Source organism: Pinus tabuliformis, chromosome 5_2, assembly GCF_031772625.1.
Source record: "Pinus tabuliformis cultivar Carrire ecotype Pingquan chromosome 5_2, CPIR1, whole genome shotgun sequence".
Lineage (NCBI taxonomy): Eukaryota > Viridiplantae > Streptophyta > Pinopsida > Pinales > Pinaceae > Pinus > Pinus tabuliformis.
Genome location: NC_142306.1, coordinates 516,468,196 through 516,480,675, shown reverse-complemented (window position 1 = coordinate 516,480,675; position 12,480 = coordinate 516,468,196). Strand labels below are relative to the sequence as shown.

Sequence of the window (12,480 nt, the reverse complement as noted above, 5' to 3'; positions counted from 1 at the left end):
GATTTAGCCTTATGTTCTAGTCTGCCAGATCTTCTTTGTGGCGATGGTAATGTATATGAGCTCCTATGCATCTTCAATATCGTCAAAATATATTTACTGGCCATTCATGTAGACTGGAGATTTGGTGCCCCCACCCACCCCACTTCAAATGCAAAAAAAATTCTAATCAGAGCTAGGGATTATTGCTCGAGTTATGGGATTGATTATCAACACAATGGACCCCATCAATGCCACGCAATGAGGGTAGTCCAAATGATGTTTGTTGTTTTGATTCCCAATTTCAAAGGCTCTTTAGATTGGCTATATTTCTGACACCTCCACTTGTTGGTTGTATGGAATTATTCTAAAAGTACATAAAGGACAATTCTTCAGGAATATGAAAAAATACTCCTTTTTTTTCTTACTCAAGGCTTTATTCGAAAGTTGTTTTTGAACTCCATACTTAACTTCTTCTCTTGTACACCAGACTAGAGAATTAATGTTAGTCTTTTCATCCCCTTATGAAGGTCAAGTGATAACGCTTGGCTTTATACCATTTTTTATGGGACATAATTATAAAAATTTAAAATCATCTACCATCCAACCATCCTCTTAATTGCACTGAGAAACCATCAAACTTGTACGAGGTCTATTCTGAGCACCTTCAGTGTGATCCTTGAGAACGTGATGAAGATATTAAGGTAAAATTTGAATAATTCACCTTTGTATTTTGCTTCAATATATTATTGGTTTCTTTTAGTTCCTTGAGTTTCTACAAAAGTAACACTTTTTGCTCTTTCAATAGACATTTTGCATCCAACAACACCAAATCTTCCACCACCAAATACTACACTTCAACCACCTTCCCGAACACCTACACTTAAAGAATCCAACCCTAGGTTCCTCGTTCTCCTCAATTTCGATATGTTCTTCTAACACCGGTTTTAAAAAATTTGTTGATTTCATAGTATCTTGATTCTAGAGTAATATGTAGTATTTATGTCCCATTTATACAGACCTTTTATTTCTAGACTTACTAATATCATTAATCATAATATATAGAAGCAAAATGGTACCAATGACCAATAATGCCAATTGTAGACATCCAAATATATCAATCCAATATATTTTTCATCAGTTCAAAAATCATACTTCTTACCATGTAGCATCATGTAGTATCCCATGCTTGATGAATGACTATAACACATGCTTCATCTATGATAGTCTCCAAGGAGAGATATATATGATCATTACCAGACAAATACTTCAATAACTTCATACCTTCTTGTTCTAGACCCAGACTTGGATTCAACTCACCTATAACTCAAACCAATCGCTTCATCCAAAGCTACAATTTACTCCAAAATATTATGCAACACTAGTGCTTTAGGAATATGAAAAAATACTCTTTTTTGTTTTTTCTTCCTCAAGGAGCTTAAAATTTCGACCATTTTTCAATTTCCCTGTCATCCTTGTGTAGAGAACACGGTAATCTTGTTTTTATCATTCCAATTTTTTTATAATTAGAAGGATCAATATGATTAGACTCCCTACCACTATACCAACCAGTTGACCCAAAACTACTTGAGGCTAGATTGGCTATGATTTAACCTAAATTCTGATAGAAATTCTACAAAATGGAATTTTTGGAGTTTAAGTTTTTAATGGGTTTGTCATTATTCGATGGTGGTTTCAACTGGAATGAGTAGTCCACACCTGATATTTACACTCTTCCATTGAGGTATGGAATTCTAACTTCTTTATAAACTTTTGTCCCATAGAATCTTATCCCTTACTAATTCTAAAATGGGTAGAAATGAGTCTTCAATAAATTTCTCAACACGATCAATACTAGGTCAATGTTTTAAATGTTTAGTCTAGGTAGATTGCCTTTCTGGTGTTGGCATATGATGGTAGAATTGATTGAATCAGAGCTTTGTTGCTACAAGATACAACATATCCACAAACATGGGGAATTTAATTAGAGAGTTTAGGCTAAAAATTCCCCTCTACATGCTGGAACCCATCTATCTTGAACATCTTACAACCTATTTTTTTTCCCACAAAGGTTGAATCATTCAAATTCAATATTGGTTCTAAATTAAGGAGTAGATTCATGACAGAACTAAGAGAGGCTGGGTCTATTCACTAATTTATGGATCTCACACAAATTTCCATTGGATTGATGTTGAAATAGGGTATTTAACAATTCTTGGAACACTTACAGAATTGAGGGTGAATTGGTTTCACACAAAAAATTCACATATTCAACACAAAAGATCAACCCATAAGGACTACAACTTAACTTAGATCATTTAATTTATTAAAGATATTATATTTATAGGGACACACACAACTTACACCCATATTTTATAGGTATAGTGAGTTACCTCTGGCGATTTTTCTAGCTTGTGATCCCTTGACTGAGTATATACATACATATTTCCATTTATTGGCCATAATATCTCTTAGTAGAACAAAACTATTTAAACATCTATTCATTGTTACTAAAACTAAGTCAGAACTCAACTTCACTTGTCTTTTCCATGTACAAGACCACATGGGAAAAATAGAAACTCATCTAAAATATATGAACACTCTAGATTCCTTTTAGAATAAGGACACGTGTAACACCCTATTTCCAATTTACAGGATTTATATTTCAGGGAAATATTTTTCTCTTTTGGAATTTCACAAAAATGGTTTCCTATATGTTGATGCTTCTACATTAAACTACACAAGTTGAAATTTTCGATGACTTTTTGGTCATGTGCCGTTATATTGGTTTTAATCCTCTAGGATCCTAGACTTTATGTCTTTGTTGGTTATCGAAATGGCTCCATTGTTTCCTTGCTACTTTTAACTTTCCAGACCTCTAGACTTTATGTTGTCGTTCTCCACTAGCATTGTCGATATAAAATTAATGCAATCAACTTTTTGCCGCGACGTGCCTCCATCATTTTGATATGCCTCATTTTAGGAAACTTCCTCATTAGCATCCATACTTCATGAATTTCATTACCTAACTTTGTTTTTAATTGAAACTTTCTATTATAATCTTCTTCTAGTTCCAAATTTACATGTTAATATGCACCTTTTTATTTATTGATCTCCCCTCCAAGGATTTCAATTCCATCAATGACTCTATGTTTTCATTATATTTCATTAGCGGTTCATTTAGGTGTTGTTGTTCCTCTTCATTAGCTTTCTCATGGCTATCTTCCCAAGACAATTTTGTCTTGTTAAACTCAATAATAGGTTCCTGTAAACTTTATCAGAAAATTGCATTCATCGAGTATGTGTTGTCATCACTTTTATTGTCTAAATAAGACAATATTTTCCTCTTCCTTATCATAAGAGTGTTCTTATCATTTTATATCATATCTGAATTTCAAACTCTGTATTGCTTCAATTCCTTGAAAATAAATTCCTTCATCTTTGTCTATACTTGTGACAACTTGAAATGAGTGTCTTTCTTCAGTACATGCAAAAATTCAACCATGGACAAATTATCAATTTTAAACACATAAAGCCCTTTGGCCTCATTCAATACCTCTGACATTAAATATTTAAGATGATCTTTCCTCTCCAAACAATATATGACACTCTTAACAAGTATTTTATCAACATCATCATCTTCCTTCATGATAGTTTGTAAAGATTGTACACCCTCTTGACCTACACATAGTTGATTAGTTTTAAAAATGTGATTCTCCTGAGCCTCTGCTAAAGCTCATGACATCATTTGTTATTTTAGAATTTTGTTAGAGTCCACGAGACTTATAAATCTCTTTTCATTATCTTCATCATGATCTTCACCAAGGAGTTTTCCTTGTTCGGGTTAATAGAGGTAAACTTCCTCTCCCTAATACTCAATTTTCTTGAGTTCTTTCATCTCTAATGAATAAATTATGCTATTATTTAGCCTCTTTTGTAGTAGAGGCCATTTTACCTTTTTATTCCTCAACACCTAACCATGTCTCTAGTCTTCTTCCATTTTTTGTAGCATTTGAAACATTACACTGACTCTTTCTTTTAAATCAACCATTTCTCATTCAAATTCCTCTTGACTCATCCTTCCCCATGTTCCCTTATCTTTGGAATCTTCTTTTCTTCTTTTGTGGCTTACACCTGAGTCATTTTGATGACTATCAGTGGTAATATTACTTCATCTTTTGTGATATTCCCCTTTCCCACCATGAGATACAATCAATCCCTCGCAAAAAGTCTTCTCCATTCATCCAATCACCCTAATACCTCAATAGGATTTCTCCTTAGCTTAGCCATTGAGTATTCCTCTCATTCTCTCCTCTAGAACCTCTTGGGCAATCCTTTCTCTTATGGGATTTTTCACCTACTACTCTCCCCTCTTGAGAACTTATATTGTTCTCTTGGCTTCCATTTGAGGACTTCCCATGTCCTCTTTTCCTTTCCAACCTCAGTTGGAATACTTCTAACGTAGCCTCTCTACTACAAGGTTCTTTTCCATAACTTCTCAACTTCTTGTTTCTACCTTTAAGGTCTCCTTAACATTGGAATCTTATTTTCAATTATGAGTTCCACGGTTCATCGTCATTTAGTGCACCAATATACTTAGATTGCAATTTCTCCAAATCTATTAATTCTATGGCTAGGAATGTCCTCAATTTATTGTGCCCTAACTCTAATACTTTCCCAACTCTTTATACTAGAATTATGATTCGTTTTTCTACCTGTAATACTCTAATACTACGAGTAACATTTTTTTGTCATAAGCTCCCCTAGTATGTGGTTCAGGAAATCCAAATTTCCTATAACTAATAATAATAAGCATACTTTGTTTCAACACCATTACAAGTTATTACAAGATATGCATATCTAGCTACTACTCACGCAAATATATCACATGATCGTAAACTCTAATGCACTGAGATTTCTTTCCAAATTTGAACCTTAACATTATTAAAGAAGAATTATACTTAAAAAACATTTAGTCCCTACTCCTAGCTTCAACACTCCTTACGACTTTGTTGTACGGATTTACACTAATAAGCTAGTACTTTCTCTTAGGAGCACTCTTCTCTTGGTTTCGTTGCTTGAAATACTTTTTACACTATTAGATCTACCACTAGACTCTTTCCGTGATTAGTTAACAGTCCCTTCAAGTTCACCCGTGAAAAATATTTTCAAACATATTGGTTGACTACAACACTTTTCAGCTTCTTCAAGTCCAAGGAGCATGACTCACTCTGATACTACATGATGTAGCCCTATTGGATTCTCTTGAAAGTCCACCCCGCTTTGTCACCTTACACTAAATTCATGTGATCTTATGACCCACAACCTCATCCTTGAAAGCCAATCCTTCTCAAAGAATTGATTTATATTTCTAGGCATAAACATCACTCTAATGCAACCAACATGCTACTTATTGGTTTAGCCAACCAAGCTTCGGTCTGCTCCTCCATCACAGAATTGAAGGTTCCTACAATTACATATCTGCATACAATTCTCCGCTTAACGTTAGATAAACTACAAGCTTGACGTTCACTCCTTTCATTTATTTACCTCATTCACATCTGATATCGATAGAGTTTGGAAGAACACAAATTCCAATTACATTAACGCGTCAAATTTATCTAGATGTCTTTCCTCAAACACAGGTCACACAATAGTCTTATGTATAGTCTGGGACAATCAGATGGTCCAGGTGATCTAAAAAGAGACCTCTCTACAAAGGCTAGTTAATTCCAGATTCATTTGAGCCCTTGATTGATCAAAATTTGCTTGAGGTTGAATCGGTTCAAATATGGTTGAGGCCAAATTGACCCAGATTAAATTGAGGCCAGATTGACCCAAATTTACTTAAGGCTATATTAGACCATATTTAAGATAAAGTCTTATGAACATTCTACAAAATGCAATTTTTTTAGTCTCTACCTATGCAATTCAAGTCCTGAATAGATTAATTGTTATTCAATTGTCATTTCAACAAGAATGGGTAGTATGCACTTTATCTTTACACTAATATTTTGAAATATGTGATTAGATCTCATTTGAACACTTTTATCCCATAGAATCTTACCCTTTTCTAATTCTAAAATGCATAGCGGTGGGACTTCTATGAAGTCCTCAACACTATTAGTACTAGACCAATATTGTAAACCTTTGGTTAGGGTAAATTTATGGTGTTGGCATGCGATGTAGGAATTCATTGAATCACAGTTACACTACTATAGCACATAACAGATCCAAACCTACGAGGAATTTATGTAGAGTGTTTATGCCAATAATTATCCCCTACACACTAGAGCCAATTTGTTTGGAACATCTTATGACCTCTCTCACTTCCCAAAAAGGCCAAATAAATCAAACTCAATAGTGGGTCTAAATTATGGATTCGACTCATCATATAAATAAGTGAGCTTCATTCTATTCGCTCATCTACAGATTAAACATAGTCTCATCAAACAGACATTGAAACAAGGGATTTAATAAATCTTGGAACACATACACAACTGAGGGAGAATCAATTTCACATAGAAAATTCACATATGTAACAATGAATATCAACCCATACATGGTGTACATATGTAGATAGGATTAATGCAAGAGAACGAAACCTGGCCTTCTCTTACCAGATAAAATTACCATAAAATAATATCTTAAAAAAAAAATATATAATCCTCCCTTAGTCACCTCGACATTCTAGTAGAAAAAATAGTAAAAAAAATATTACTTCTACTCATCTGTCACCTCAACATTCTAGTAGAAAATATACTAAAAAAAGACTTACTTCTACTCCTCATATAACTTTTCATTTTTCTTAGCTCAAATCTCCTATGGTCTATCTTAAACCTTATTCCTTAGCCAATATTTTTCGATGTCTAAATTAAGGGATATGTGTGGCTATAAATACTAGTGTTTGGGGTTATCCTCGAGTTGACTTCTCACCTAAGTGGGGCTGACTTTACACTTAAATAGGAAAAGAAAATTATCTACGTGGTGTATATATTCATGCATCCAAAAAAAATCATTTCTACTCAACTGTGAAGAGTGAGGACGCATGTGCCCTATTAGTGGAAAAGTTTCAAAATAGGGTAGTTGATTATGTAGCTCCCATTTTCATTTGGATATCCTTTGTGTAATAGAATGATCTTCTAGTGAATTCCAATGAGGGGTAAGGAACCTTCTTCTTGGTTGTAAAATACCATCCTTTGGGTGAGACACCTTTCTTCTACATGCTCTTCATCTCTTTGACATCAATGACAATACTAGTTCAACAAGCCTAAGACATCTTTTTAATTAAACTATACTTAGGATCATAAATAAACATATTGAAATTTTGATGTAAAGTGAAATCTATTATAAATCTCATCTTTACATTCCTTCCTTTACTCTATATAAGTCAATCGTGGCCTTCGATAAGTTGTTGCAACATCTTCATCATGACTATGTTGAATGAAGTTTTAGTTGCATCTAGTGGAAGTTTATAAAATACATCCTTTTACTTATTATCGACATTGCCCCCAAATTGAATATATGAAACATCAGAATTTTCCTCCCATGGAGCAAGTGGTGAATGATATTTTTTTAAATTGATACATTATGGTTCTCACTTTAAGGTTTAGGAACACAATATGACGTGGAGAATTTTTCATATCTTAAATAATATTTATTTCTAAAATCCCTTTTTTATTTTCTTGGAACCATATTGGAAATTTTAAGAGATGACACCAATTTCATGAATATTTTTTTAAATGACTTTCCAATTGCAAATGTATTTTTTATTTAATAAGAATCTTTGATTTGTAGGTAGAGAATTTTCCTAGCAGGCATAAATGATGAAATTGTTTAGAAGCATTTGTTGAGGAATCTCATAAAGAATTTTCATAAATCTAAGAGTGAAATATTTAATTGCCTATTTTTCAATCATTTGGATTTCAACCATATTGAAGAAAAGAGAGTATGGGCCTTTCTTGAGAAATAATCCTCAACCAATAAATCTTCTAATACTTCCCAGGTTATGATGGTTCTAGGAATCAATGAATAAATTCATTCACGAGCTCCCTTGTAGAGTCAACAAGAACAATTTGTAATCGACATCATCTTCAACCACATTATGAATATCACAAGAACTGTCAAACTTGAAAAAATTATTTTTTGCATCCTTTAAAGTATCTCCAAATAAAATGGGAATATTATCCATAGAATTGGGAAGGGATTTCCTTAGATATTGATGGGACTTTTGTACACTAGTCTATTCCATCTTACACCTTCCTCTTTTTCCATAACTTGAAAAATGTAACACCCTCTCTTGCTAGATCAACCCAAGAAATCGACCAATCAGGGTAAACATTCAAAGAAAGAGGCTACTATAAGGGATTCAACTTCCTTGCTAACCTTAAGGAAAATGAACTGATGGAACATATCAACCAAACCCATCAACATCAGCAACAACACCCTCAGAAGACATGTCAGCCACTCAGACATTCTGTCTCTCAGTCCCACTGATGATTTAAGCCTTTTAACCCCTGGTTGATCTCATGCTATAGGCAAGATAGCAACCAAAAGCCAAAGTCACTCCCACGGGCCTATGTGCTAGCATCCCTAGACATTTTTCCAAGAGACCTATGCTAGTGGTCCTGATATTTGAGCCACTTTTCTGGCCCTGACTGGGACTGAAATTCTATCAAAAGCTTGGCATCAATTCAACCTATAGGTTTATGATACAAGGCAGAGAGTAAATGACTAAAAGAACTTATGAAACATAACCAAAAGGATCACCTCCATCTCCAATGAACTATTATATCATCAATTAGGTTTTGTATCCATCCATTCAATAAGAACAAGTAATTACATGAAATAACCATGACATGGACTAGTCATTTAACTATGCTTATAACCAAGATAAAACCATAAAAATATAAGAAATATTACAACCATTAAATCCGTATATAAACTAGTGCAAAAGTAAGAGAACTTAGCTTTTGTTAATGATAGGTAAATTCAACCAGGTTCACGACTTCCACGTACCATCCGACTAGAGACATGATTGAACCAAATCTTTCTTTCAGTCAGTCAGCCCCGTGCAATATTCAAAGCATGAATATCGGATATCATAGCACAACCAATCCAATTACAACCAAGGGAATCCAGAGGCTAAACCACCTCCACCCTCATCGAACCATGATCACACCAAAACCGGTGCTCCTGTCACAACCAAACCGAACTTTGAATGGCATCTAGAATCCATCACTATCCTTGAGGAATTTTCCATCTCCTTGTCTCTCAAGCTTTACCAAAATCCAATCCTGGATAACTAGGCTCTAAATTGAGACCAATCTCTCAGGATTTATCACAATCCAAACCCTGATCACTACGTCCTAAATTGGGACTTCTCCCTTAGGTTTTACCATGTATCCCACCAAAACTAGTCAAGGGATAACAAGGCCTTTTGGAATGAAACTTGAGACCACCTCCACCCTATATTTTGAAATCCATCTAGAAAACTAAATCTCAAAATTGAGATAAAAATCTCAACATAACATGGCATCCGGAAAAAGGAAATGCTAAGCTAAAAACCACTGTCATAACCCAGGAAAACCATGCCACCTAGAACAGGAGAAACATAAGCCAACATTCAAAGCCATACATGTCCAAACCAGCTAGAAAATCACACATGTAAAAGGTTACCTGCAAGTATTCCTATGGAAGTTGCCTGATCCTGATCTTCTTCCTTTATCCTTACTTTCCTTCCTTTCCCTTTGCTTTTTTTTCCTTCCTTGATCCAAAGATAGAGTGCTTCAACAAAACTCTAAGTGACCAAGAGTGTGAGGGAGAGAGAATAATGAGAGAGCTCCAAATTTGAATTGACAAAAGGTTACCAATTGATCCTCGGAACCCCTTTTAATACTGAGGCCTCTATTTTCTTCATTTCCCATTATTTTCCTTCAATTTCCTCTTCACATGCAACTTGTGACCTTTCACCTTACTTTTCTCCTAATTTACTTTATTTTCATTAATAAATGTGCCAAAAAATGCCATTTTTCCTTTTAATGCATTTGCCTTTTCCTTTGCTAATTTCCTTAGCCAAAAAAACACATACAGTGATGCCCAATAGGATATGTTTATTTTATATATAGGTTAAGAAAATAACTAAATAAAATTTAATCCTATTATAATTTTTTTTATTTTTTATGTTTGAAAATTCTTAAATATTCATAATAAAAAATATGTCATTATTTCAAAATTTTATTTCTATTCTATAATATGTTAAATTATATTATTATTTTACATATTTGTAATATAGTTATGAAATTTATGATTTTTTTTATAATTTTTTGATATTTTAATTTAATTTTAATATTATTATCACATATGTATTATTTATTTTACTTTAGTTGAAGAAGAAATTATGGGAAAATAAAGAGTTAAAAGATAAGGGGAGGAAATTTGAAATTAAAATATTATAATGACGTTAACCCATTCTAAAAAACCAAAAATATCATTTTACCTTGGCTAGAGTTAAGAAAATAATGAAGATTGTTAAGATAGGAACTAGTTGTCATGATATGCAAATGGTTTATAATGATACAGGTTCAAGGTGGTAAAACGTACTAAAATTGTATCAAGCTTCAAGGGGATGGTGGTAGTGACAGGGTGTGCATTGATCATCATCAATGTTTTTGGCACTAATGGCAATGGTAATGCCAAGGCCGAGAAGAGAAGCACCCCATGAAATTTGGATTTTGACACACATTTTTTAAAGGAAATGCAAATCCCAACTATGTTAAACTAGTTGTTGAATACTAGGTGGCATAACAAAGGGGGAGCCCTGAGTGCTCACATGATGGACACCTGTAATATGCCTCCAATTATACACATAAAATATTTAGTTATTTTCTTGATCCAATGTAAGCATGAACCCATTGGCATGAATTAGTGAATACTCTATGTGTATTTTTTATATTTACATTAAATTGACAATCATATATATAGAAGCACTTTGATATCTTCATTTTCATTCTAGTATTCAAAAAGGGTTATATATATATATATATCTCTCTCTCTCTCTCTCTCTCTCTCTCTCTCTATATATATATATATATATATATATATATATATATATATATATATATATATATATATATATATATATATATATATGATTTGAAAAGAAAGGGACTCAAGCCTTTGACCTTGGTTTCTTCAACATTTAAACAACCTTAACCTTCTTTGTTACCTCTAACATGATGTGGTAGTTGCTAGGCCACTAATTTGTAATTATTAGTATCACTTTTTAACATCTATTTCATCCATTTATACCATTATTTTTAATATATTGAAGATTATTATGCATTATTTTTCCAATGATGGTTTATTAATAAATTTTTATCACTCACGGTTTTAGCCTCCGAGATTTCTTCCAGATTGCAAAATTGATTGCCATCTCATAATCAAATATTCCAACTGAGAAATTTGGTGGGATAAGAAGTGACAGTTTTGTGTTAGACGTTTCGGGCGAATGAAGATTTATCTTGAAACTCCAAGACATGGGTTTTGTGTAGAACATACCAAATTAGTTTTGTGTTTATCAGTTTTCGAAAATTTGATTTGGATTGAGAGAAACGTAAGGTTTCTCGAAGACGATTTTCTTAGATTTGTTGTTGTGGCCATTTTCCAAATATTTCCAATTCCAACACCATATTCGACTTGTTTCTGCTGAATGATGATGGGAAGATCTTTTGAGATCTGATATTTTTTATTGATATTATGTAATAAATCAAAAATTGTAATAGAAATCATTTTGTAATCAACTTTTTTGTAACTTCCCTTTGCTCTTTGTGTATTTAAATGAAAACAGAGAACAAAGAAGGGGGAGATAATTAGGAGATAAAAGATGGTCAATTATTGGATAGGATGTAAGAGAAGAGATAAGAGATGAGATATGGGAGATGAATAGTTGTTGAATTTGAGGCAAATCTAAGAGCTTCATTATGTTGTAATTATTTCTCTCATATATTTTAAAGAAGCAAGTTATCCACTGAGTTCTACATGTGTTAATTGTAATCTTATCTGAATTATTTCTCAAGGCAAAACTGAGTTTTGGTCAATTGGGCCCACTACCTTGGACGATATTTTGCCTTACCATGTAAATTAGTGTAGTTATGTGTTTGTTTATTTGAATTTAAATTGTCATTCCTTAAAGTAGATTTCCTTTCTTTTAACTAATTTGTTGTTTGTTGCATTGTCCAGATTTGTTATTTCATCCAATTTCTAGATTTCACTTAATTTACTGCTTTAGATTATCATTTGAATTATGTTGGGTGTAATAGGTTAAACTTCCAATTAAGAAATGTGTGGTTTAATTTTGCAATGATTTGAGTTGTGTGATTAGCATAACCGTTTCTCCTATCATTTACTTTCTTCTTTTTAATTTTAGTTTTATTATTCAAGTCTTACATTTTATTTCTTGTTGAATGAACATGATGTGTAGAACAAAATCATATAGAATTGGTG

At 33.0% G+C, this 12,480-nt stretch overlaps 1 non-coding gene across 1 annotated transcript; it reads right to left on the bottom strand.

Annotated features, from left to right (window-relative positions):
- Positions 1 to 1,415: 1,415 nt before the first annotated feature.
- On the bottom strand, positions 1,416 to 1,520 carry LOC149159947 (U6 spliceosomal RNA). The gene has a single exon (XR_016262076.1). It is a non-coding gene; the product is annotated as a U6 spliceosomal RNA (small nuclear RNA).
- Between the last annotated feature and the right edge of the window lie 10,960 nt (positions 1,521 to 12,480).